Source organism: Monopterus albus, unplaced genomic scaffold, assembly GCF_001952655.1.
Source record: "Monopterus albus unplaced genomic scaffold, M_albus_1.0 scaffold405.1, whole genome shotgun sequence".
NCBI lineage: Eukaryota > Metazoa > Chordata > Actinopteri > Synbranchiformes > Synbranchidae > Monopterus > Monopterus albus.
The window spans coordinates 505,425-505,804 of NW_018128285.1; positions in this window are offsets into that span (position 1 = coordinate 505,425).

Here is a 380-nt window from a genome sequence, read left to right on the forward strand (position 1 = left end):
AAGCCAAAAACCAAATCTCTAGTAAAGTTAGTGAGATGCTGAACATTGAAATGAACATAGTTTATGCGATCTACATTTTTGTTTATGGTCACCCACCAGAAAAGAGCAGACTCAAAACCTGCTGCCACTTGATCTACTAACTTGTACTCATTTGGGACGCCGCGGGGAACACCAATTGCATCAATGTACGTGGGTGACAATCTGGCTGGTTCAAACAGGGTGTCCCGCTTGATCCTGTGTCCCTTAAGGGGATGTCCAGAGCCTGATTCAATGTCAGAAACTGCAGCTTCAACTACTGTTAATGGAACTATGAGTGAAATCATGGTACAGGTACCAGTCCCAGGGCTCGCAACATTTCAAAATCCCTGGTAGCCCTTCGG